Raw genomic sequence first — 25,432 nt, forward strand, 5'->3', positions numbered from 1 at the left:
CTTGGCCTGGCAATATCTGCTCCACCGTCCCGCTGCAATCCCACTCTCCTCAGGGCCCATAGGGGCCAAGAGTGCCTCCACTGCCGCCTGCTGCCAGCACCGCATTGCTGGCGCCCACCATGTTACACACTGCCCCCTGGTGGTCAGCGCATGTCGTAGCAAGTGGTAGAACTCCCAAACTCCTGGTGGAACAATGTGCATATTAGGTTTTTATATATATAGATTTCTGTAATATAGATTCTCTGGGTGGAATTCCTGGTTAAACTTCCAAAAGTTGTACCCATTTAGACTCTTACCAATAGTGTATGACCATTCTCCCATCTCCATTCCCTTGTCAGCATTGCATAAGAGATATATTATAAAAATTGACATAGACGTTGAAAGGATATTTTTATACACCACTATTCTTTTCTTCAAACAGTAAAAACCTATTACATCATGGTTAGCTATTAAATGAATTTTGGTCAAATCATGTTGCCTGGACCTTTAGCACATTCATACAGTAAAAACCTATAACTCAGAAATTGGTTCTGCCCTCGGCCTTAGGGTAAAACACTTTTACTTTTTTTTACTAAAAGCTCTATAATTAGTTCTTTTACCTCAAGTGATTTATTCTAATGAATGGTGCCATTTTATAAATTGAGTAAATAAATCCACTCCAATTCATAGCTGGAGAAATTATAGGAGAAGCCAGTATGCCAGAATGTCCAGTCTATGCCAAGGATTCAGTCTCTCAGCCCAGAATTTTCCCCATTGCCAGCGCCTCTGCATCGGGCTAAAAGAGCAGTGCAACTGAAATATCTGACATTGGGAAACAATGGGCAATGATGTCCCACAGATTTGGTGGGAGTTGTGTCATGGCAATCAAGAAAAGGACCTGGCCCATGAGGATATATTGTGGCTATATTTTAAAAAATAATTATAGGAAGATAATCACTTTCTTAGGTCTTGGGACCAGAAGGGGACAAAAGCAATGGAGTTCTCACCCTTAAATCATACCACCTGTGTAAAGGCATATGAGGTCCCCACACTAACATTAGGGAGGTCATGCAAAGCCACCATGTCCTCACACATTTCCTCTTCTTTCCCTGCTGGGACTTTCTGCACAGAGCACTTGTGAAGGATGAACCGTGCTTTGGATGAGCACTGATTTTTCTGTGTAATTCTGGGTTGGAACACACATGTTTCACTCTCCCTAACATCCTCGATTGCAGTTTATTAAAAACCAGAGAAGTGGGGCCTGGTGCTTCCATACAGCTTTTTTTGGTTTATTGGCTCTATTTGCTTGTAAAAATATGTTTTCAATTACACTTAAAACATTTGGTTCGAACGACTTTGGGAAAGTCAGAGGTATTGTTTTTCCTGCCCACATCACATACGTTCTGGTTTATTAGGGACTTACAATGCAGTGTGCACTGATATCAAATGGCCAGTGATAGAACAGAGTCCTGGGAGGAAGGTGCAGAGTAATCTTAAGCTATAAATAATAGAGGAGTAACAAAAATCGGTGTTTATTCTGGACTCGTTGTGAGCATGACAGATTACGGGCATGACCATAAATGACAAAACTATATGTAAAACCCAATGGGAAAATATGAGACTTCTTGGAACACAAGATCAAAACAGGAAATGTTGGTTTGAGGTGAACCTCTTTTCCTCAGATAGAACTTTCTAGATTTTTTTCCAGCCAGCCATATCTCATTATTTTTCTCTGACAATAATGCAGAATTGGAAAGACTTTAAAACCACTGCCTCAGTGGGGCCTCAAGGGGACATTTTTGCTTTCCTCAGAGAAGTAATAGCTGACAACAAATTCTTCATGGTTATTATTATTAGCATTTTTGTCCAGGTCTTGAACAAGAAAATATTGCTTTATTGAATGCTGGTTAATATTCATCTGTCCAGACAGAATGCATAGATGGATTATACTGAAAGGAGAAGGGAGGCCACAGTGAAAAGTTAAGTGACAGTTTTGACTAAAGTGCCATGAAAGTATCCCCCCGCCCCCACCCACACTCCCATACACATGACCCTGGTGGGAACTTCTAAGGGCCAACCACGAGTCAGCTATGCATTATCCATGAGTCATGCATCATATATAAAGCAACAGGGGGCTCACAGTGCTGAACTAGCCACCACCAGGGAAAGGTATTTCTTCCTACTGTTTCTTTCTACTTAACTAGATATTGTGGTTGTCCCCATTTCCAGCCTAGGACCTTAGGTGCATAAGTATCACCTGGGATGCTGGTTAAAAGTGCAGATTTTAGGCCAGATTTCAACCGTGAGATTCTATTTCATTAGAACTAGTTGGGGATGGGGAATCACAATGCAGTTTGTCCTTGGACCACACTATGACACACTCTGGGAAACTGCCCAGGATGAGGGTGAGGGGACTGGCGGGGTGTTGTGAGAATTAGTCTTTTGTTGCCCTGATTGCTAAGGGCTTGTCTTAGACCTTCCTTCATGCCTTTCACTGTTGGTGGCTAAAGGCTTCTTGATTTTGGACTTCTTTGACCAGAGTTGTGACCATTCACTTTTTCTAGAACCCTGGTCAATCCTTGACTCTGTTACTTTGTCTCTGTTATCTGTGCTTCTCTGATGATCATTTGCGCATCCTTTATTCATTCTTCCATTCGACCAGTACTGAGAACCTGCACTTGGTTTCAGGTGCTGTGCTGGGGACACATTGCTTAGTAAGACAGATGTAATTCAGGTCATTGTGGGATCAGCAGGAAAGACAGTCAGTTAATGAAAACAGCTACAGTGAGAGTATTAGACGCCGTAAAGGGATATGGGGCAATGTGATCCAGTCCAGGTGGTATGGCAAGGAACGGATCTGGAAAGAGATGGACAGGCCCAGACCAGGCCTTGTAAATCCTTGCCATTACACCTTGTGTCACCAAGCCCACTCTACACTATAATCACAGTTTTCTCTGAAGGGAACCGTTTCTCTTCTCATTAAGGGCTTTCATTCACACAGCTCTGTCTTTCAGGCTGGAACACTCAGCCTTCTCATCACCTCTGATGGAGTTTGGGCTTTAAATTTGAGAGCCATGAAGTATCTCTGAAATATTTAAAGCATTTTTTAAAAAAATATTTACTGAGGACATGTTTTTATTGATTTTAGAGAGAGAGAAACATCGATGTGAAAGGGAAACATAGATTGACTGCCTCCCCCATGCGCCTCGAACAGTGAATCGAACCCCAAACCTGGGCATGTGGCCTGAATGGGAATCGAACCTGTAACCTTTCTGTTCCCCAGGAGAACCAACTGAGCCACATGGTTGAGTCACAGTCCAGTCTGCACTAAGAAAGAAGGCTACAGCCCTGACAGGTTTGGCTCAGTGGATAGAGCGTCGGCCTGCGGACCAGAGGGTCCCGGGTTCGATTCCAGTCACGGGCATGTACCTTGGTTGCGGGCATATCCCCAGTGGGGGGTGTGCAGGAGGCAGCTGATCGATGTTTCACTCTCATCGATGTTTCTAACTCTCTATCCCTCTCCCTTCTTCTCTGTAAAAAATCAATAAAATATAAAAAAAAGAAAAGAAAAAGAAAGAAGGCTACAGCTGTGATGGGCAGATGGTGCAAGTGATTCAGAGTGAAGCTGAAGTTCAGTAGGTAGGAGAGATGGTATGAAAAGCACCCAAAGAATATGTGATGGAAGAGACTTGGGAAGAGAAATACCTCTTCCACTGTAACAGGGAAAAAGGAGAGAAGGATAGAATGGCCTGCAGGGAAGATGTGCGTGCTGATAGTAGGTTAAGGATGTTTTTAAAGAAATTTCCTGCCAGGGAGAAAAGAGTGACACTTGAAATGGCTTAGAGTACTTCAGATAATGAGAGTTGCTCACTCAGATAAATTCTGAGTGATTTGTAGGATAAGCCACGGACTCAATCTTATCAGCCAAAGAATCACACTAGGTACTTAGAAAAAACCTTTTTTTTTTTTTCAGATTGTGATTGTCTTTAACATTTAAAACAAAAAACAACTATAACGCATTATGAAGTCAGGAACACACTAGGTCTTACACATAAATGAAAGTGAGTGAAAGCCCTTTGTACACTATGACTATGTTAGATGTGACAGGCTGCAAGAAAGCAACATCTCGGACAACAGAAAGCATGACATCTGCTCAACCTTAGGATGTAATAACGGATTCAGTATCAGAAATCTCTTCATGAAGACGCTGAGGGCATCTTCAGCTTTCTGAACCACGTTAGACCTTTTCCTCCCAAAGAAGGATGGAGCCAGCTTTTTGAGGCACAGAGCTACACCATTTTCCTATTTGTACTAAAAGCAAGTTTAAACTGAGAAACCATCTTAAGAAAAAAAACAAAAAAACACCAAAAAAGAAACCAACTCACTATTTCATTGCGGCAAAGTTCAGCCCCTTCTTTTGTCAGAAAGTTCTAACAACAGAGAAGGGCTTCCATGGGGACTGCCTGCCCAAGCAGACTTTCCTCACAAATGCATAACTCCGGACAGATTTGGACAGATTTGGAATGTGCCATTCTTTTTGCAGAAACGTTTTTCCACTCTTGGCCTTCCAAAACCCAGAGTTCAAAGCTTCACTACTACTTTTTTTCTGTGGGAGCAAATTGACCACAACACTATTAGAAAAAGACGTGAGTCAGTATGTTTGGCTCTTTGTTTCTTTGTGGTGTTCTCTGGAAAGAAAAGATTGTAAGGAAAGAAAAGCGGGGAAAGAAAGACTAACTTCCTTTGCATCTTTTCCTTGAGGGGTGTTTGCTTAAAAAATAATAACCCCAAACCAGGCTATTATTGAGATTTATATTAAGTATTTCCAAGTTTTGAAACAGGAACAAAGTCCACGATGCCCTTGTGAGGTAAGCTTTTGTTTTTCTCATTATACAAATAGATAAATTGAGTCACTGAACAGTGAGGTAATTTCCCTGGTCTCAGATGCATTAGATGAAAAGAAAGCATGAACTTAAGGTTCTGGATTCCAGGTACCCCCTTTGATCATGTTTTTATTGGAAGCTGACAATCAAAATGTTAGTAATCAGTATGTTAGGGAGATGAGGTTTTCTAGCTTAATAGAAATTCTACATTATATAATCTACACTAATAAAAGAAAAGGATGCTAATTGACCATACCTTCGCTACGCCCATCAGCCAATCAGAAGAGTATGCAAATTAACCCAACAAAGATGGCCGTTAAATTTGCATACTGCAAGCAGGGCAGGGCAGTGCCATCCGCCGCCTGCCCCAACCCTGGGATCGGGCCTGCTGTGTGTGACCCAGGGAGGCGGGGCAGGCACCCCGGGATCGGGCCTGCCATCTGCCACCTGGGGAGCGGGCCTAAGCCAGCAGGTGGTTATCTCCCAAGGGGTCCCAGACTGTGAGAGGGCACAGGTCGGGCTGAGGGACACCACCGCCCCCCCACCAGTGCACAAATTTTTGTGCACCGGGCCTCTAGTTTAGACATAAAATTGACTATTGAACAACACTAGTTTGAACTGTGAAGGTCTACTTATATGTGAATTTTTCCCCCCTGTACTCTTTTGATCAGTGATGGAGAGTGATCCTGGGGCCCAACTATATGCATGATTCTACAAAATTTCATATAGGGGACTTGAATATCTATGGATTTTTGTATCTTCAGGGGGTCCTGGATATACCAAGGGACAATTTAAGCTTTTGGGGAATCAAAAGTTTTACACTGTGCAGGGGCTTGGTGCCCCTAACCTCTGCATTGTTCAAGGTTGAACTGTGCATACTTGTGTGTGTGTGTGTACATACACACTCATATATATTAAAATAGTTATTTTCAACTATTCCTAGTCTTTATGGAGACATTTTGGATAATTAATTTTACATACATAAGGATCTAAATATGCATGTATTGCTATGATATATTTAAATTACACAATTTTATTAATTCTCAAATAATGCTACTAAATATGTCAATATTTATATTCCACTGTAATTCAGTCTCTCCCTCAGGAACTTCCCAGGGCTATATGACTACTTGTCTCCTCAGTGAATGACTTTATGCCTTTAAAATTCTTATCATTTTTAAAGCTTCTTTTTCTATTCCTTTATTGCTAGGCTTCCATACTTCTTCCTGCTGTCAGTACATTTACTTATTGTAGCCCCTTTCCCTTTTCTAATTAGGTACTCTAATCTGCAATGTTCTTTAGCACACAGAGAACCATGTTTGTTAGAATTATTTGTAAAGTAGAAGTAAATAGGTTTGAAATGAGGACTTCATATGATTGCTTATGAATATGAACCTTAATGACCACTGTCTTTTATTCTGAGTCATTTTGACTTACTTTTGTCCTCAGTTGTGTTCTGTAGGGTGAAAGTTTTCAGAAATTGGAATTCTAGACAAACGAAAAGATACCTTAAATATATTTTAATTCTAAAACTCAATTTGGAATAATTTAATGTTCCTCCAGTGAGTAAGAAGCAATTATTGAAAGCAAAATGCCTGACTGCTCCAGACAGAATCTCAGGATCTCTCAGAGGCTCAGGGTTATTCTTGGGACCATTAGTACTCATTGTACTTGTTGACAACAAAATTAAGATTTCCTGCCCTAGCTGGCTTGGCTCAGTGGATAGAGTGTCAGCCTGCGGACTGAAGGGTCCCAGGTTCGATTCTGGCCAAGGGCACATGCCTGAGTTGCAGGCTCAATCCCCAGTAGGGGGCGTGCAGGAGGCAGCTGATCGATGATTCTCTCCCATCATTGATGTTTCTATCTCTCTCTCTCATTCTCCTTTCCTCTCTGCAATCAATCAATAAATATATTTTTTAAAAAAGATTTCCTAACTATGTTAGTTGAAAGAATACCAGATAAAAGATAGCTTACTGTTTCATGCATTTTTATATAAGTGTGTTGAATGTCTGAAAATATGTCTAATAAGATGCTGATTGGTTACTTTTTCTGGCACTTAGGGAGTGGACCAGAGCTTGAATATATTATCCTCACCAGTCATTGAGTGAGAGCTAGTGTAGATGGACATGTGAGAAAACACCGGCTCCCAGGGAAGGCTCACCACACCTTAATTGGTATGAAAAATGCACAAAAAGTGGTCTCCCCTTTAAAGGAAAAAAAGAAGAGGGGTTCTTACATTCCCTGTACATTTATGCTCCAAGTGGCTTTTTACTAGTTTCTAGATCTTTCAGCTGCAAACCACAGGTGCAGGTGAAACAGTCCTTGATGGTGTCTAGCACAGAGCTTGAAACACGGTAGGTCTCCAATAATTATTTGTTGAATGAATGAATGAATGAATGCTTAAGTGAGGTTAAGATTGGAATCCTAAACAAACAAAACTAGGGTAATTGAACTTGAGGGGCAAAATCTTTTAAACTCTTATTCTCTTTCTTCCTTTGTCTTTATGAACTAAAATGCCTCCACGGTAGCTTCTAATTTCCCTTATTCTAACATTGGGCTTCTTAGAGCCTTTTTTTTCTTAGGAAGCCTGAGTTGAAAGATTTCTTAATAATTAAAGTATAGAGATAAAAAGGTTAGGACTTATTTATTTATTTATTTTTATAGATTTTTATTGATTTATAGAAAGTGAGGAAGGGAGAAGGAGAAAAAGAGAGAGAAGCATTGATTGGTTGCCTCCTGTACTTGTCCTGATCAGGGATTGAACCAGCAACCTGGGTATGTGCCCTGACTGGGAATCGCACTGACAACCTTTCACTGCATGGGATGACACTCAACCAACTGAGCCACACCAGCCACGGCAAAAGGTTATGGCTTTTTTAAACTGGAAAATGGAATTTATGTAAGGTAGGATTCTGGTGTGTTGACGATGAATACCGTAGGGGGTACATACACGACTTAAGGTACATTACGGCATCAAAATGCAGGGGCCAGGATGCATTTGGGATGCCAGCAGCCTCAATGGGAGTTCTGTAGAGCACAGCAGCATAAAACTCCAAAGCTCATGGGATGAACCAAGACCTTAGTTGAGACACCCAGGACAGCCATCTTTTCCCGATGAGGACACAGCTGCCATAAAATGTGTAATGCCATGTTGAAGGGAGGAAGGTGGCCTTGATCTGGAAGTTGTATGCCAATCATGGTAATTTCTCCCTTTGGGGAACTTGTAGGGAGGATGAAGTAGTGCCATTTAGGACAAGCAAACAAATAACAACAACAAAACAAAAGTAAATAAACCCTCCTTCCCACTAAGAAAAATAAAATCCAAACCCTAAAAGATCAGGAATCTAAATTAGTGTATAAGTTGCCCACACTACCACCATGACAAGCTAAGAGCAGCGCCCTGGAGTAGGAGTTGAGTTCATTAAATAAACTACAAGCAAAAGGATCCTTAGTGCCCTCATCTGCAATCTGTAGAAAGCCACACTTGAAGCTTCTACTCACCCCAATGCCCGCTATGCTGGCACTTAAGTCAGCATTCAATAGTCAGTAGTCACTATCATCAAATAACAGTTACTGGCCACCTTCTGAGTTCCAGACACTTTCTCACATATTATCATATGACACATTCATGACAATCCTGAGTGGTAGACTTATTTTAGAGCAGAGGAATGGAAGATTTCCTCTGTCTTGGCCAGTGTGGCTGCATTTGCTGGTGGCAGAAGTGGGGCTTGACCCCATGACTTATGCTAAATTCAAGTGCTTTTATTCACAGCGCTACAATGGCTTCTCATAAATGACATCAGATGTTTTGATATTTTCTCCATAAATGCATTTTGGCATTAATTAAAAGGGAGATCCAGTCAGAGAAATGTAAGTATCACATGATCTCACTCATATGTAGAATCTAATGAACAAAATAAACTGATGAACAAAATAGATCCAGAGACATAGAAGCATGGAACAGACTGTTGAATTTTAGAGGGAAGGCAGGGATGGAGGGTGGATGGGGAAAGATTAACTGGGGAACTTATATGCATATGAGCACAGCCCATGGACACAGACAGTAGTATGGTGAAGGCCTGGGGTGGGGTTGGAGTGGGCTACAAGGGGTCAATGGGGATAAAAGGGGGACATCTGTAATACTTTCAACAATAAAGGTGAATTTTAAAATAAAATAAAATATCCTTTAAATAACACAGGCTATTTTTAAATGGATTGTGTGTCCTTTAAAATCATAAACTATATGGAAGACAACCTACAAACTATTCCTGCTGATTATCAATGGTTTTCTTATGTTGCTGGTCCTTCCACCAGTGCACATCTGTTTGTCCACAGATTATTAATAGGATGTTATGGATGATTCTTTGGAGATAAAATATCAATGATATGGCAGTTAAAAAAGAACACAGGAATCTGATCTATTGGTTTCATATTCCGGTTCCATTACTATAGCTATTTGACTTTGCAGAAGTTACTTAACCTATCAAATAGTTTCTTGTCTCATAGGAAGATCAGAATAAAATACTATAATGTAAAAAAGAGCTTTCAGCATTCTGCTTGGCAAAGAGCAAACCTACAATAATATTAACTGCTATTATTGTTGAGAATTTGGGTTCTATTGTCTTGAAACACACATTTTCAGTCACTGAATCTGATTTACTAAGTAACCTTACAGGTCATTCTGTTTTCCTTTGCTGCAGTTTCTCATTGATGCTGCCGGAATGCTCTGGACCATTCTTGGATGTGGTCTTGTCAAGGCTCATCTTGAATTCTTAGAAAGAAAAGGACTTCAGGAGTTTATAAAATTTACTTAATCTTTCTAAGCTTCCACTGCCTCACATGTGAAATGTATATTAAATCCTTTCTTACGTAATTCAAATGAAGCAATATATGACAATACATCCAAGAAACTGTAAATTTCTCTACAAAGTTTACTTATTGTCATTATCATTGTCTTCATGTTTAAAAGTTCCCAAATTAAGGTATTTACTAATACTCTTTCGTTGATGTGGTAGTAGTAAACTTTATTTGATAAAAACAAAAGGAGTCATGAGTTCTTTCTTTAGTCACTGGCTCGTGTCTGCAGATGAGAATTTTATTCATATGTATTCCAATGTGATTTAAACACATGGTGATTCTTTTATGGCAAAATATAAAAAATTTACAAGTGAAATGCTATTGCTATCTTTACTATTTACTCTAGAGCTTGTTTGTGCTGCAATTTGTAAATATTTTACAAGGCAGGGTAAAATACAGACCCATAATTATTTCTCAATGTTGTCTGGCTCATGATAACAGGATAAATTCTTTTATTCTTTTAAAAAAGTTTTCATTAAATGTTATTTCAGTCACTCCAAATAAACTTAGCTGTGAATGGAGAAGACACAGCTGATTGCCCTGGCTCCTTGAGAGCCTCCCGTGTCCTTGTCCCATTCTTCACTGAGTCAGGAGGAAGGCATGTGGTGTGACCAACCTCTGAAATCATTAAACATCTCCTGTAAACTGTTGCTGTTAGAAATTCACTCTGGTTTATTTTCTAAAGGCTTATTAATAAGTCAGAATCTAATCTGCAGCCAGACCGTTTGATCACTGTGCTTTTGGCTTTGCCAGGCACTAGATTCTATGGCATAGTTGGCCTGTTGGCATGATCATTCCTAAGGGCCTTCAGGAACCAGTAAGTGCCAGGGCCACATCATTGTCAAATACCAAGGACATGCTACTGCCCCTGACCTGTTGATAGAGGATTTAGCCTTCTTCAAAGTGCCTCAGGTTGTTCACCACAAATAGAGACAAAACTGCTCCAGGAAAATCTATGCTAAAGAACTAACTTCCTTCAGAAAGTGACTGTTTCGGATTCGTGGGCACAATCTTTCTCGGTAGAAATGGTCATATTAAAAATTGAAGCAATTCAATATCTCAGCACTTAAAATATGTTTTTCCTCCAAAATGAAAAAGAAGAGGTTTAATAAATAATGGGATTTTCTCTTTCAGGGGCTCACTTCAAGTTGTTCTTCATCTCATTTTGTTTGTATAGCATTAAGGATCCAAGTAGTGATACAGTGTCTTTCTAAGCAGGTTTAAGCCATTAAAATAAAAAATAAAACACACACACACAAAAACCAAATGCCACCCATACTATTTAATTATTTATATAGGGGAGACTTCTTTAAGATAATACAACAATTAGAGGCAGACCCAGTAGTCAAGCAATGCATTGAACAGAATATATAATGAACTCTACTGTGGCCCTGGAACTTACTGGGGATACATAAAAGCATCTTATTCAACTTTTCCAGTAGTTTATACAAGGCACAGTACATGAAAATTTAAATATTCTGTGTTGGCCAATACAGCAGCCATTAGCCACACGTGGCTATTTAATTTTAAATATAAAGATATTATAGTAAAATACAATTTAAAAACTCAGTCACATTAACCACATTTCCAGTACTCAGGAGCCATATGTGGCTGGTGGCTACCCTATCAGACAGCTCAGATTTGGAACATTTCTATCACTGCAGGAAGTTCTAGAAGATGCCCTGATGTCTTCCACACAGCATACAAGCAACACATAGCTGACATTTATAGTAACTGCTGGTCAACTGAGAATAGGGAGAGATCAATGCAGTTGCAATATTTTGGAAGACTATAATAGAACCGTGAATTTATGGTTATTTGGACAGGTTAAAAGGACAATGGGGGATATTCAGTGGAGAAAATAAAAAGGAATGTTTGCAGGAATAATAGTCTGTCTGGCTTAGGTTAAATTCCTGTTACAGACTAGAAAGGGATACAGATGGAAAGGTAGATTGGGGTGGAGGTTGAGGAACATAACTACCAACCTAAGCTGTTTGTTTTGTATTTCAGAACTCCACTGAATTTTTTTTTTAAATCCTCACTGGAGGATATGTTTTTCATTTATTATTGAGAGAAGAAGAGAGATAGAGAAACATCCATGTGAGAGAGAAATATTGATTGGTTGCCTCCTGTAAGTGCGCCCCAACCAGGAATGGTACCAGATATGTGCCCTGACCAGGAATCCAACCCACTATCTTTTAGTATGTGGGACAACACTCCAACCAAATGCACCACACTGGCCAGGGATCCACTTAATATTTTTGAGCAGAGTACTACTGACAGTTCTGGGACAGTGGTACCAGCAAATATTTTGTTCTTATGTAATTTGGTATATAGAAAGCCAATCTATATATATAAAAGCCTAAGTGACCATTAAGAATGAACAACCAGAATGACCAGAACGATGAGCTGACAAGTTGATATGACGTGCACTGACCACCAGGGGGCAGACACTCAATGCAGGAGCTGTCCCCTGGTGGTCAGTGCACTCCCACAGGAGGGGCACCGCTCAGCCAGAAGCTGGGCTAATGGCTAGTGAGCATAGCTGCAGCAGTGGGAGCCTCTCCCGACTCTGTGGCAGTGCTACCGGGTGGCGGCGGCAGGTGTAGTGGGCCGGGATGAGTGTGAGCAGCATGGCACTGGCTTGGGCTCCTCCCTGGCTGCCTGCCACTTGGCACACTGCTACATCCCTCGGGGGATGTCTGACTGCTGGTTTAGGCCCGATCCTTTGCAAGAGGGCGCAAGCCAGGCTGAGAGACCCCACCTCCGCCGTGCACGAATTCGTGCACCGGGCCTCTAGTATTTAATATTAGCGTACCAATGGGAATTCATCCTGTGCTCCATTGTTAGCTCCAGAGTTGAGCCTAGTAACATTCTATGCGGTGTGTGTGTGTGTGCAGGCACATGAATGGACTTAGGTCAAGCTGTATCTTGGAACAACATATGGGGATAGAGAAAAGGATATTTAGAGCCTTCTTATTCACCATCACTGCATTTTAGCCCCCCCCATTCTTTTTTTCTTTCCTCTTTTTCATATTTATTAAGCTCCTATTATGTGCCAAGTATTGAGGTTGCAGAGATAAGACAAAAATCTTTGAGCAAGGAGCTCACAGTCTTGTACCAAAAACAAGCCAAGGCCATTACAGAGTGACCATGGCCACCGCAGGGCTGTGCACAGAGTGCTAGGGAGCGTGTAGGAGGTGCACAGTGTACCCTGGTGCAGGCTGACTACAGGCGTGTCGTCTCAGAGGATACCTGATCTGAATTTTGAAGGAAGGGTGCAAATTAATTCAGTGAATAAGTAGGGAATACTACATGCAGAGAGGGAAGGTCAAATACAAAAGCAAAAATGTTTAGCAGAATGTGATTATATGGAAAGGGCTAGAACTTATTTGCTCTTTTGTCTTCAGCATAGCAAGAAAGTAGGGCTCGAGGTATACTTACTGCTGTGTATACCCTCATGGCAGGTTAAGCAGTAGGTGTAGACAACATAGATTTTTTTCTAGGTGACTCACATGGCCTGGGGGAATTGTATAAGTTGTCTTGACTCTCACCATCTGTCTGTGGGTTGTAATAAACATAACACCAAAAAGAATATTCTGATGAGCCAGATTCAAGTATCCTCAACATGCCTAGTACCTTGTTCTACTGTTTCTCATGTAATCATGGGGATTTCTACTTCCTTAGGAGTGACAGGCTAGGTTGTTACTCTCTTGACCAGATCAATGCCAAGCCTCTTGGGGAGAATTTATGGAGAAACCTTAGCCCTTACAAATTACCCTAGGGAGAAATGATAGTTGTTGTGCGTGTTTTCTAGTTACACAGCCCTTACTTTTTTGGCTCTAAAATGACAGCATGCTTTTAGGAAAAAATACAAGAAAGAAAAAGAAATTAAAAACAGTATTAAACAAGAAACAGAGCCAGTCGGCAGTGTCTAGGAACAGAGCCACTGGAATTCTCTCACTTTATGAGTCAGAGGTATTGTCACAGGGAGTTAATGTTTTTTTCTCCCATTTATGATAGGATGAGACATTGTGAGAGGCAGCATGGAGGAGCTGGGAGACTATGGAGTTTGGAGTGTGACTTGGATTCGAATACTGTCTCTGCCCCTTCTAGCTGTGTGATTCTGTGCAAGTTGCTTGACCACGTAGAGGCTCAATTTTTCTCATCTTTAAATTGGGAACGATAATCCCACCATTGTAAGGTTAGTATAAAAAACAGAGATAACGAGACCAGCACAATGTCTGGTCCTACTAACACTTAATAAGTAATATCTATTATTATAACTAGTAATGATGAGTTTAAGTTTCTCTGTTGGATGACTCTGAGCTACTTTTTTTCCTCAAAGGAGAGGGTTCCACTTTGCTGCTTTTGGGATGTTAGCCTACAGGCAATTCTTTGCAAAGGGGAAAGAGAATTCCCAGAGTAGGGCCCTAAGAGAATAGGGAATTTGATGGGGTTGGGAGGTCTGAGTGTCATAGATAAATCAAATAATCTCCAATGTAGAAAGATTCCTAAAATATCAGTAAGTATGTTCCTATTAAAGGAAATTGCTGCCTATTGATGGTGAGGAAGTTAATGCTTAAGGAAGATGCTTGGCTAATGATCTCGATTAAGGGTGTTTAAGGTGAAACACAATTATCAGCCCAGAGATAGATGAGCTCAATCATAGAATTATCTAGGCTCCTTATTTACTGGATTTATTGCTCATTGTTGGCTATTTCTCTATTTATAACACAATATCCAGGCAGTGGAAAAGAAAGAGAAGGAAGAAATCATTTCAATCTGTTTGACTTTGACCACCCTTCCTCTCTCCTTCCCTCCTTCTCTTCCTTCTAACCTTCCATCCACCCATTCATCTATCAAGAACTTGTAAAATACTTAAAATTATTCTTGCATTTCTACTACTACTACTACTACTACAAAACAAAACAAAACAAAACAAAAAACAACAACAACAAAAAAAACAACTCAGAGTTTGGGGCCTAAGATGTTCATCTGCTTCTTCCTTTTTCATCTGGGTTTGGAAATCACACTGGAATTCTTTCGTATTTTATTGATTGACATTGACAGTCAATGTGTATTACATAATATTTAGCAACACTGAAAGTACCATGTCCCAGTAGATCTTGAAGTAATGAAGCAGGACAGTGATTCCTAAACTGTTCCAAAACTGCTCCATAGAATACCAGTCCCAAGAGATGTTCTCAGGTTGGGAAGATTTGTCATTGATTAAGTTTAGGACACACTATTATATTAACTGTAACTTTTTTGAAGAATGAAAATATATGTAGCATATTAAGGTCTTTTAAAAGTTTTGCAGCGAATATAATTGATCATATTGCTTCACTGAGTATTTCTAAAATTTATTTGCCCGCACAACCTTTTTCTATCCCAGGTGTTACTGTTTTGAAAGACACTTTGGAAAATGTTGAAAAGTGTCACTCAGAGATTTTACTCAAAATTTCATCTTTCTTCAGTTAAAATAAAAAATTTAAATCACAAAACCTTTTCTTGTGTGTGAGGAATTATCTTTTGACTGGTGTAAAAATATGGACAGGTGAACATATAGGCCTTTTGAGACTCTTAAGCCATAATTTTATTTCTTTTCCCTTTTCTGCTTATTCTTGACCTTGTCTGACCCTTTGAGACATGTGGAATTTGTCCTGGATTCTAACACACAAAAAATGTTCTTGCTATATCTTGGAAGGTTATGTGCTTATTTGGAACTTTATTCCCTTTTGACTTGGTTCTGTACAAATATCATCAGCCATGGTACTGTGACTATAATCCATTTACTATACTAAGTAACAGTAACAACATATGCATAAGTAGCATCATTCTGTAAAATACTTGGCAAGACTTCAAGTGTTTCTAAATAGTAAAGAGAGTAGTTATTTGAGAATTGTTCTTCTGTGTAAGATCAATAAATTAAGGCACAGAGATGATCAATGACTTGCCTGAAGCTCCAGAAAGAGTCAAGGTGTTTTTGAAATTAAAATACTGAAGATTTTCTGGAACAGGGATTTTCAGGCCACATGCATACCAACTTCTCGGCATCATTTCTATTGACATCAGAAATAGCCTTAGAAAGAGGACTGCTCTGTTCTTCTGTGAATGTCATAATTTTTACAAAGCTAACAGTCCTTCTCTGATGTGCCAGGGATCTTTTTCTTTTACAGTCCTAATTGGTCTCGATTCCCCAAAGGATTCTGAATTATGCAAGTATCTCAGGTCTTAACAAGCCATCCCTACACAGTTGTTCAATGGAAATGTTCAACAGGAAAGTGTTCACTTTGGTCTAGGGAGGGCTCTGGCTGTTCCCTGGAGAGACCCAGAACTAGGAGTGCATGTTCTGGGCCATCTCGGTTGGAGATCCAAGCTCCGTAATAAGCTAGATCCTGCTTGGCCCATTTATGCCTCCTGCTTTCTTCCAGTTCCCTTCCTCCTCTTCTGTTGACAGGAGGGTCCAGCCCTGGCAGGGCCCCACGACTTCCCTTTTAAACTCATGAGAGCCCTCAGCTCTCTGTGTTTGTCTCTCATTGACACCCAGCTGCCAGGGTGTGTTTGTTACTGAATTGAACATTTAGTCTTGAACATTTATTGTGGTCTGGTGGTGGCGTTGGAAATAACATTTTCTAAGATTGCTTTGGTTTTCATTCTAATAAACTTCTAGAAGCCTGGATATTCCTGGCATTGCTAAAAAGTAGGTGATTTATTCCTAGAGGCTTACATTTTTTTTTTAAATAAAGGAAACCAACAATGTGATACACTCCCATGGTGCATTTTGGCTACTGGTAGCAAAGGACACCTTACTCTGCCTTTTATCAGAAAAATTCAAATCTCAAGGCCCCGCTGGGAATAAGTTAGTTTTCTACCCTGAGACACTCAGGCCCTGGTTCCCTCTACTGGTGAAGGACTCCCCTCCCCACTCATTTGAACAGCAGGGGGTTGGAATAATCTGGGAGCTGGAAGGGGTCCTAGACATGTTGTTTAACTAGGAGTTGTGGATCCAATAGCACATTTTTGCTGCAGATCCCTTTTCTCCCCTCATTCTTCCAACCTCAACAATCTTGGCCATCTTAGCCACACATTTTTAGCTCCACCTAGTGTCTCCCTTCATGTAGTTCTTGGCCTTGTCCTGTGTCTACCTTTTAACAAGAGGCTTCTTGTTTGAATTTATAGTACTGATGAACACCATGAGACTTGGACTTCAAGAATGGACAGTTGCTAAGTAGAGTTCTGTATAGAACTCTAACAATATACAGTCATCACTCTGAATTTACGAGCTAAGTTTAGGTTTATCTTTAGAGCGTGCAAGGCAATAGTTGGAACAACATACTACATGGGATGGATGATAGCTGCCAAAATGCCTCCCAGCTGCCCCAGGACAATGCTCTTCAAATAGCTCTTAAGATTCACTGTCCTCCTGTTGAACTGAACTGAAGTAGGCTATGGCTCATCCATCCTTCTTCTGGGTAGTACAATTTCTGTATGAACTAGCCATAGTTGCCCTAGTACATGAAGCCTTAATTATGGAGGCCATTGGTCCAGACTTTCAGAAAAACAGCTGTTTTATCTAGCTAACAGAGGGGAATGGAGAAGCTCCCCAACAGGCTAGATCCAATTTTTTCCCCTGGAGAAGCCAACAGCTGACACCCACACCCACTATTCAGTTAGAGCTGGAAAAGTAGCACATGAAGTGATTAATTGTCTTTTATTTCAGCACATCGAATGATGCCAATGCCTAAATATCTTGTGATATAAACACATCAATAGAGAGCTTAAGAGAGGCAGTCTTCAAGAAAAACGTACTTAAAAGAATGTTTTCACAATGATGCTTAGTCATAGACTCTGTAAGTTTGAACATACAATAAATCAGTTTCACAAACACAATTATTATTTCAAAGATATGCAAACAATTGTCAGGCATGCTTTAGAGGAAAGTGAAGACACATCTGGGGTAACATCTGTCCACTCACTTAGGGTAAATTGTTTCCAGAAATGCTACACGAATATTCTTTTCTACCTTCATCATTTTCTATATTGGAGTAACCTTATATATTACCAAAATTGTGTGATAATCTTAGCAGAGAACATATTTATGACATAGATTTAGTATGTTGGGCAAGAGTCAAGTCTAAATGAGGTCAAATGAGGCTTTTTCACTAACTGAAGTACAGTCAAGGGTTAAGAAGAGTTTTGATGAATATAATGCTTACAAAGTTTTCATCCATGCGAACCAGTCCTCAAATGGTGCTGTACCAACAGAAGCCTGACCCAAATAGGATCTCATCTCCAAAACATTTGAGAGGGTCTTGGTTCAGACAATCATATTAAAAATATCTCAAAACTCTTGGACATGTCTCCCTCTTCTGTTTCAGAGAATAAACCCTCTCAGCTGCATCACCCCTTGTCTATATCTCAGGCCCTTGATGGCCCCTCCTCTTTGTCACAGCAAGCCTCATGCCTACATACCTCAACCAGTATGTCCCTCAAAGTTTTCTCTGACTGTCCATTATATATTTTGCCCTTTTTTCATCAAAGACTTGGGAAGGTACAAGTGTTTATTGGGTGGGAGAAGAAGAAGGTTATGTTGTAAATTCATCACAAAATAATACATTTGTTCTGTCACATAAATATTGGAACTAGATATTTGGTTGTAAACAATAGTATAACTTCTAGTATTCAGATAACTGTGGGAGGACTAGTGGAAGTACTGCAGGCAGGAAAATGGCTTGGCCATCAATAAGGCTGAAGAGCTCTCCTACATTTCCTAAAGCAAGGGGGAATCTTAAATTTGATATATTTGAGAATTGAGTATCTATGAGTCCCTATAGACTTTTTAAAAAATATTTTTATGGAATGAGTTAAGAATAATTAATATTTTATAATTAGCTTTTTCTTTTTCCCCGTTCACCCACCCACTCAACACATTTACCAAGGGAATACTACATACCAGGCCCTGGAATGGAGAAAACCTTGCAAGATCCCTTTGATGATGACAATCAGTGATTTCACTCTTCACAAGGGTTTGGACCAATGTTTTTAGACAGTCTATAATAAAGGTACAGCTGTAGCCCCCAAACCTCTACCAGGTTATAGTTTCTGAGAACCCTACATATTTAGTACCAACCGAATTCTCAGTACAGTCAGAGACATCTTAAATATGCACTGTGTGGGGAACACTCATTACAGTTATTCAAGACAAATCACTGATTGGAGTGGTTGTCTACGTGATCTCTAGCCCTGGTTCTGCTATGTGTGTCTGGGTGACCTTGGGCAAGACATTAACCTCTCTGACCTTTTCTCACCTGTAAAATTAACTTCAGTTAAAATTAGCTCCAAGGATCCTTCCAAAATTTATATTCTGTGATTTTTCTCAATAAGTTTTTTAATCCCCAACAAGTTAGAATAGAGACTAGGTAAATGAAATTGCTGAGAAACTTTATTTCAGAGAATCTGTTGGAGGCAAGCAGCAATTTTAAATTACATTTCTTCTGGATATATGAATTAAGGTTTAGATAATGTAAAGCCTTTTTATTTGTTGGAGTAAAAATTTACATTCTGTTTAAGAAAAGTATGAGACTTTTGGTAATGAGAAAAGCCACAAGTATGAGTGGTACTCCAGAAATTTGATCTATAAGAACTGAGCAGAGATTTCTTCCAGTGAAAGAAAAAAAGGGATAGCACAGTAAGGCCATGACTGCATTTGCAAATCCTATGTTGAAGGGAAGAGGGCAGCTTTTGTTTTCCAGGAAGGACAATGGAAGTGGGCCCAAAAGTACTGGAGGAGATTGAAGGTGAATCATCAGGTGTGTTGTAATATTTTATATGATGCTACACTGGGAAGTTAGAATTCAGAATTCTTTAACAGATTACTCTAGGATCGGTTTTTGGGAATATTTTTGTTTCAGTCACTTCAGTTTGAATGGCTTTGTGGATTTGCACACACAGGGCCCCCAGATTATAGACATTCTGACCCTGTGTGACTCCCTTAACCCCTTTCCTGTAAATCTATTTGCTTGAGGAAAGACTAAAACCTCCTTCCTCAAACAGCAAACATAGTTACCACAACTATAGTGGAATGTCAGATTAGTGCCTTCTCTCCGTTGGTGCTGAAATGTGCTTAATTCTCTCACTCTTTACTCCTCGTCTCGTTAGAAAGGGGACGTTTAGCAGAGCTCTAATTTTATACTGTGGGGTATAAACTGCTGTCAATCATTGTCAGGTCATTGGAAAAATTTCCCCCCTTATATTCTCACCTTTTTGTAGCAATCTATGAGCAGCTCCTTTTAAGAAAACTTTCTGGATGCTCTGGGTTAGTAAGAAGTCCGTCTCACACAAAGCTGAAGAGAAAGAGTCTCTAAATTCCAAAGGGCATTTATTCTCCCCTTATCCCTCTCCTCTTCTCTCCTTTTGTTTATCTTTTTCCTCAATAGCTGGAACAGGGCACCTCTCCAAAGAGAAGATGGCACTCTAGTCTCAAGATCTGTACCATCGTTAAATTATGCATATGAATGCCTATGGGGGCCTGGTGGAAGAGAAAGCTTAGGCAACAAGAAAGACCTAGTTCTCAGAGGGTAATTTGGAGGACTGAAGATTGAGAAATATGGCTGCATCTCAATTACTCTGCAAATTGTCACACCAAAGTGGATGACCATGGATAAGGAGGAGTAAATTGCTGCTTCTAACGTTCAAATAATTACCCAGCACTGGGTCCTTTGGGAGAGTTAGGGCTGGTTTTCTTGATATAAACCACCCATCAGTTAAATATACATTCTGAGGGCTTTTATGCCCATGATATAGCTTTTAAAATTATAACTGGTAAAAATAATGTGGGTTTTAATGTGGGGCAGACCTGCAATCCTTTGGGTCTTTAGAACTTCTCTCCTGTTAGAGAAGGGCACAATAGAGATGGATTTTAATTTATTAGAGAAAGTACTCTTATTGATTTAAGAAAGAAAAACAAGAGCAGGTATAGAGTTTTGATCTTCCTCATCTCCCCATTTCCAGAAAAATAAGGGCAAAAAAAGTTGTGTTTGTAACAGAGATTCTGATCTTTCTATTCTCTTGAAGCACTTTTTAGGAGTGATTCCTCCCAGCTTCTCTCTCAATGATACTTATTCCCACTCTCCTTCACCTGATTTTGATTCACAAATGGAAATACAATGGGGTATACTTCCTGATGATGAAAAGAATATTGTTTGTACCTGTGGGAATAGTGAAAATCTAAAACATGTGTTTCCCTAGGTGTAGCAGGCCCTTAAAATGACCAGATTACCCTCCTACTGCTCACCTTTTCTTTTTTGAGAAACATTAAAGGAGTCAGTCAAAGCCTGCTGGAATAATGTTGCATAGTAATGGCAATGAACCCAATCCGGGGGCAGCCATTGAATGGCATAAAGAGGAGACTCATGTTATGCCTCCACACCCTTTGCAAAGGGGGGAGACAGTGGGGAACTACACGAACTCTCACCACTGATTTTTCTAAGCATCATCTTGCCTGCTGTGTACCCCATGAAGAAAGAGTCGCTTCAAGTGTCTGGTAAAGGCCCCTGTGGAAGTTAGATCATGAGCAATCTAGGATGATCTCACCCAGTGATTCAGGGTGTTGAACTTGATGGCACATGGGGAAGGCAGTTACTGTTAAATGGCTCATAGCTGGTGGGGTGGGTCAACTGCCAGGAAAAGCAGAAGCAAACCCTGGGAGAACACTTTGCATCTCCAAATTTAGGAGCAACAGGGAGCTCTTTTACACTGGGAGCACTTTTATTTTCTCCCAGAAAAGATAATTTCCCTCAAGGGGATCTGCTGAATGAAGCAGTGTATTTTCACCCTTGTGATGATGGGCGTGAGTCCGGCACTACCATAAAAGAAGAATGAACTTGGACATACCACACACTTGGTTTGGCCTTGTCCCATACCTGTGCTCTTGTCATGCTTGATCATCCACTTACATCAGATATGAAACAAGCTGCCTGCACTGTGGCTTGAGATAAAAGCTATTTTAATATGCCCAGGTCACATAATATCTTGGCCAATAGTAATTTTATATCATTTTCTCAAAGGAAACCGCACTCCTTGCAATACTTTTTTTCCAATGAAACAAAATTTCACATGACAGAAAGCTTTACATATAACTCTTTCATTTGAATAATAGCATTGAATCTCCTCCATGCCAAACAGAATTTTAAAATATCTTTATTATTTCTTTTGATATGCAAACCATAAGGAGAATAAGTTTGGAAGGCGCTCAGTTAAATTGCTAATGATTCCACTTTCCTTAATAGTGGAGCATTTTTTTACAGCTTTTGTGAGGTTTTCAAGTTAAAAAATACAAACAAACCAAAAAAAAAAAAAAGTGAAACTTTTCCTCTTTTACTTTATGAACCTTAAGAACTGAAGTAGTGTTTTGGTTTCCTGACTGCCAGCTTTGATTTGCGTTTTTAAGCGGTCTTGAGCAATTCCCCAGAGGAAGCATTGGAAAAGGGCTTTCTCCCACATGAGAGAGTTTCATCCCACACAACCCACAGATTTTGATGGCAAACTTCACGGACCAAGTGTCTGGTTTTACAGAAGCCGCTGCGGAATATATTTTTCCTTCCACAGGTGCACAATGCTCATTTTCAGACCTCAGAAATAAGAAGACAGCAGTCTTTAAAAATGTGGGTAGCTTAACCATTGGATATCTCTGTGAGAATTGGGTGCCAATCAAGTTGATTTTAATTTACTAGATGAGGGTGGCAAGCAGGGTTCAAACCTCCAAAGCCTTCTAGCTGATCTTTCTTTATAACCATCTGGTGTACATAGAAATGCTGTATAATCTGGCCTGTATTTTTCTCTACCGTAAAACATATTGGAATGCTTTATGTTTAGGTGTGTGCATAGAAATTCATGAAGTCCTTTTATACACTTTCTTACTTCCAATCCAATTCTCCTTTTAGGAAGGCTTAAAAGGATAGCTTTGTGAGAGCACACTCTGCCATGGCTTGTAAACTTGGATTTGTTCTTTCCTATCTACCAGCCACCTGATTACCGTCTCTGTGGAAAGGGCACCCGTTCACAGCATCATTTTTTCCAAGGACTTCAACCTGGAAAGATATTTTTTAAAAGGACTCACGGAAGCTGTATTGGGGGTTTGGAAAACATAGCAAAATTGTTAGCAGACCTTTTGGCTGTGCTATTTTTAGGAAACTAATTGTGTCCTTTTAAAGTACATTTTTGAGAATGGGACAAAGTTTTCCTTGCCCCCACTGATGTGCGAGATATTTACAATGAAAAGCCTTCAGCAAAACACCCTCAATAGATACATTTTAACCTCGGCCACAGTCAGCACCAGAGAAAGTGATTTTAAGAGAGGAGAGGTTTTTGCAATATTTATACTTCTGTTTCTGCCCAGAATGAACTTTTATTTTACCGTTCAAACAGAAGTCTGTTTTCAAACCAGTTGCTAGTTAAAGGAGCAGCTGATCTGGCATCCATAAGAATCGGCTCTAACCAAACAGCCCGGAGGAGACATTCCCAGCAGCTACCCCCGTAGGTAAGATCCTGCAGGGTGTTACCTTACCTTGAGCACGTAAGATCCAGGAGAGAGGCTGGGGGCTCCCACAGGAGAGGACCGGGGAAGTGCTCTGATCCGGTGCTGGTAACATGCACTTGGCTTTTATGGGCAGGTGGGAGGAGTCGCTCCTCGTGGTAGGTGGGCAGGGAAGGAGCGGCGGGCGGGCAGCCCCGGGAGGAGCTGGACACTTCTCTGGGGAGGGGCAGAGAGGGCAGAGCCCGAGCCCCCGAGAGGGAGGAGAGGTGGGGGTGGGGGGTGGGGTGCAGGAGCTGAGGGAGGAGTGTAGACTGGAAAGGAAGGAAGGAGAAGGAAAAAAAGAATGAAGAGAAATAGAGAAAGGGATGTAGACTACATGTGGGGAAAAGGTTGGGAAGAAAATGAATAGGAAACAGAGAGACACCCAAACACGCAAGATCTGGAAGGAAAGAATTGAATTATTTTTCGGTTTTGTGTGGCATTTTTGGTGGGACGGGGTGGGATGGAGGGGCCTCTGGGTGACTGTTATCATTAAAGGTGTTTTCTGTGAATTTGAAAAGCTATATAAGGGTTCCGGGAAACTGAAGGGTTCCTAAGCCAGGCAAAGGAGGGGAAGCTGGGCGTCCGGAGCAGCAAAGCCAAAGTGCTGGGCGGACGCGGAGCGGGCAGGGACTTCCACCGGCGGGAAGGACCCGGCCGCCGCCTGCGCCCCCAGCCCGGTCAGCCCCCCACCCGCCCCCCGGGAACACCCAGCCCTTCCCCCCACCCCTGGCACTGCTTATTTTACAGGCTGGTCCCGCTGCCGGCAGTGTGCGGCATCCCGAGTCCCCTCTTGAGATTCTACAGCATCAAGGTAAATCCAGCAAAGGTTCGGGAGGATCAGCAGAGATTGGCTTGTGGTGAAGGGAACCTCACAGCCTGCCTGGGTCCTCCAACATCTGCTTATGTAACAGGATTTCAGGGCTCTCTGCCCTCTGGTTATTCTCGGTATTTAAAAAACTCTCATTCCTAACAATTGGAAAACGTCTTGGTGCCATAGCTCTCTCCGTGCGTCTTAAACATTAAAGAGAGGATCCAACCACAAGCGGCTGAAGGATCAGGCAGAAATTCTTAACAAATGCATTCAGAGAAAGAAAAACAAGCTCCTTTAGCTTCTGAGTGGTGACTCACTTCCCAGCCTGAGCCTGATTTTTGCCACCAAAGGAATGAAAGCATTTTAAAAGAGAGAATTTGAACCTTGGGGATGGGGATTTTGAGAGGGGCAGGGGGATGGTGGGTGGGCCGGGAAAATTAATGGGACTTTTACTGCATATATATAACTCTATATAAAATTACATAGAACTTGATTCAGTGTTCATCACAACCTTATGAGTAAGTATGATATGTTTTTGTGTAGTTTTTTTTTTTTAAAGAAAGAAATCTTGTGGGGGTGACTGGATAAAGAAGTGAAGGGATTAGCTAAATAACATATATGTATGCCCCATGGACAAGGACAATAATGTGGTGAAGACCAAGGGAGGGGGAGGCAGCCGTGGGAGATTGACATCTGCAATAGTGGCAACATTAAATTTTTTTAGGAAAAAAGAAAGGAATCTCAAAGAGCTTAAACGACTAGCTGACACTAACAAGAGGGGGAGCCACAGCTGGTGAGTTTGCAAAGCAAGTGCACTCTGTGCACCCTGTGCACTTGGTGGCCGTATAGAACACCTAGCCTGGTCTCAAGTTAGATCCTGATGCCTTTCAATGTTACCAGGCTCCAAGAGAATAAAAAATGCGGGCCAAAAGCAGCGTTTCTCCAAGTGGGTACTACGGGCATCCTGGGCCAAATAATTTGTTGTGGGGATCTCTCCTGTGCATTGCAGAATGTTGAGCAGCATCTCTGGCTTCTACCCACTAGATGCCAGTAGCACCCCCACCCACCCACCCACCAAGTTGTGAAAACCGAAATGTCCCTACACTTCGCCAAAGGTCTTTGGGGGATCAAAATTCCCTCTTCCCTTTAAGGACCATTGATCTATAGAGATCCACAACTATAAAAAGGGATTTAAAAGAAATCTGTTATGAAAAAACCCAACAGGGCATTTGGATGATACTACTACTGGCTGCCATATGTGCCAAGTTTACACTGGACTTAGTTTTTTACATATTCCTATTCCTATCTGTCTGCCTCCAG

At 40.8% G+C, this 25,432-nt stretch overlaps 1 protein-coding gene across 2 annotated transcripts in view; it reads right to left on the minus strand.

Annotated features, from left to right (window-relative positions):
• COL8A1 (collagen type VIII alpha 1 chain) overlaps positions 1 to 23,436 on the minus strand; it is a 164,889-nt gene extending 141,453 nt beyond the window's left edge. For both annotated transcript variants that reach the window (XM_070406102.1, XM_070406100.1), the window contains exon 1: positions 23,290 to 23,436. The gene's annotated coding sequence lies outside the window, so the exon portion shown is untranslated. The remainder of the gene's footprint in view (positions 1 to 23,289) is intronic.
• Between the last annotated feature and the right edge of the window lie 1,996 nt (positions 23,437 to 25,432).

This window comes from Myotis yumanensis, unplaced genomic scaffold (assembly GCF_028538775.1).
Source record: "Myotis yumanensis isolate MYYU_CA2020_CCGP unplaced genomic scaffold, mMyoYum1.0.hap1 SCAF_2, whole genome shotgun sequence".
In the NCBI taxonomy this organism is placed as follows: Eukaryota; Metazoa; Chordata; class Mammalia; order Chiroptera; family Vespertilionidae; genus Myotis; species Myotis yumanensis.